Below are 2,295 nucleotides of genomic sequence, written 5' to 3'. Positions count from 1 at the left end.
CTGGAGGATGGGATTGGGGGTGGGGTGGGGAGGGAGGAAGGGCAAGAGTGATTCTCAGGCCAGGAAGCAGCGCGAGTCAGCGGGGAGCGGGCAGGACATTGTGGATGTCCTCACTGTGGCTCTGACTCACCCTTTTCCCTCCTAACCATGTCTCGGTGTTTATTTCCAGATATTTCCATGAATTCAAGTGGTTCCTACCCTCATTCTCTCTGGGTGACCTCGGCATGTAGGGAGTGCAGACCTAAAGCATCTGACATCAGCCTCTCATCTTCCAGTTTTCCCCTCCAACTCAGAAGCAGTTCTCTTTCAAAGAAACTTTTTCATAAAACCGGGTCCCACGCCTCCTCCTCCTCCTGAGTGGCATCTTCGCTGGTCGCCATCCCTGCTGCTCGGAGGGCCCTGTCCTGTGTGTGCTCCCACCTGCCTCACCGTCCCACAGCTCCTGTGATGGCTCCCTCCTCCCTCGGTGGCAGTCCGTCAAAGGCCACCTGCTCTGTCACGCCCGTGGTGGGACTGCCAGCATCTCACACCACCAAAGAGAAAAACAACACAGAGCTTCCCACCCCATCTCAGGACTTCAACTGGGCTCCTCCATTTCCTGAAGGCCCATCTCAGCCCCTTTTCCTTCCTCAGCGGCCTTTCGGCTCTGTCTTTCCCCTCCCACCGCCTGCTTGCTGCCTGGGTGACCACGCAGTCACGGGGAGGGACGGTCTGGCTTCCTGCCTGCCTCATGCCACCTCTGTGCCAGACCCTCCCACGCCCACCCGCACCCCCACCCCCAGAAAGCAGGAAGTGGGCAGGAAGCGTGAGAAATTGCTGCTGAGGGAGGCTTTTGCCAGGCCCTTTACAAACACCCCCACCCCACTTCCTGGCTGCCGCCTGCACACTGGACTCTGACCCGCAGCTCCAGCACCTGCAGGACGCCCTCCCAGAATTCTCTGGAACTTGCCTCCGACCTAGCAAGTCCGCAGGCCTGGCATAGCCCTGAGGGCAGCCCGCTCTGCTCACACACAGGCGCAGGCTCGCTCTTCCTGGCAGTGGGTCACTGCAGATCTGGCGGGCTTTGGTTGCTGGAGCCCAGAAGGCTCCGTGTTCTAAGGGCCGGGTGCTCGGGGCATGGTTGTGAGGGGCTCCCTCGGAGCAGCTTCAGAAATCAGTGCTCTCCCTTCCCACGATGCGGCTGTGAGCACTGTTCACGCCCTGGACCAGAGACACTGCCACGGCAGGGAGGGGCTGCAGGACCAGACAGGTGCAGCTGCTGTGACAGCCACTTAGCATAAGGTGACCGGACGTCCCGATTTCTAACAATTTGTCCCGTGGTGTCTTAAAAAAGACCCGATTTTTTTGGGGAAAAATCGGGACTTTTTTAAAACGCTGCAGGACGCGAGACAAATTGTTAAAAATCGGGACTGTCCCGCCGAAAGCGGGATGTCTGGTCACCTTAACTTAGTACTTTCCGTTCGGATGGGAAAGAGAAGGGAGGTGCTTTAGTGGGACTGTCACTCACTCACTCACTCCGCCCATCCAGCCATGCTCCAGGCTTTGAGAACAGGCTGTGAAGTCAGGCTGAGCACATGCTGCCTGCCGTGTGGGTGTGAATGGATAGGGCACCCTCGTCGGATGAACACCTGTGACGAGGAAATCATCCAAGGCTGGCACCTCTCAGGCAGCCAGAGAACCGACCGCCTGTAAGAGCCCTGCTAGGCCCAGGACTGCAGACAAAGCCAAGCAAAACCAAGACCACTCCCCCCCCCCCATCCTCCCCACCCGCCCCCAGTATTTCCTGAGCGCAGGTGTCAGTGCTGTAAAAGGGTGTGAGCAGGCAAAGGACTCAGATTCACAGCGAAGCAGAGGTGCCCTCCCAGCGCTTAGAATCTGCACGTCTGTCGGGGCACCCTAACAGGCGAGGGGCAGGACGCAGCGTGACTAATGCATCGTCTTCAAATTCCGATTTTTAAAACTTTTACTCTGTGGTCAGCAAGTTTCCCACTTGCCAGCTTGGATATGAGTTGTTATTAAAAACCAAAGAGCAACTGTACATGGCTGGCTGCACATTTATATGAACAATTAATTACATAACCTCCCAAATATAGCCACGTCCCAGCTCCATAACTAGGACGTCAGCTAGGAAGACACGGTGATTCGGGAGGAAGTCCTTCTGTGGCAGGTGAGTGGGGAATCAGTGTGACGGAGGCCCCCACCTCGGCTCACAGCCTTCATCCACGGCTGCCAGGACCTCGTGGCTGCAGGAGGGACCTCGTGGCTGCAGGAGGGACCTCGTGGCTGCAGGAGGGA

At 57.5% G+C, this 2,295-nt stretch overlaps 1 protein-coding gene across 1 annotated transcript in view; it reads right to left on the bottom strand.

Annotated features, from left to right (window-relative positions):
- Window positions 1–1,949: 1,949 nt before the first annotated feature.
- Window positions 1,950–2,295, bottom strand: part of DPH5 (diphthamide biosynthesis 5) — a 21,148-nt gene continuing 20,802 nt past the window's right edge. Inside the window, exon 9 of the transcript XR_006742590.1 lies at window positions 1,950–2,256. The gene's annotated coding sequence lies outside the window, so the exon portion shown is untranslated. The remainder of the gene's footprint in view (window positions 2,257–2,295) is intronic.

This window comes from Pipistrellus kuhlii, unplaced genomic scaffold (genome assembly GCF_014108245.1).
Source record: "Pipistrellus kuhlii isolate mPipKuh1 unplaced genomic scaffold, mPipKuh1.p scaffold_m20_p_24, whole genome shotgun sequence".
Lineage (NCBI taxonomy): Eukaryota > Metazoa > Chordata > Mammalia > Chiroptera > Vespertilionidae > Pipistrellus > Pipistrellus kuhlii.
This window is presented reverse-complemented; position numbering and strand designations above follow the sequence as displayed.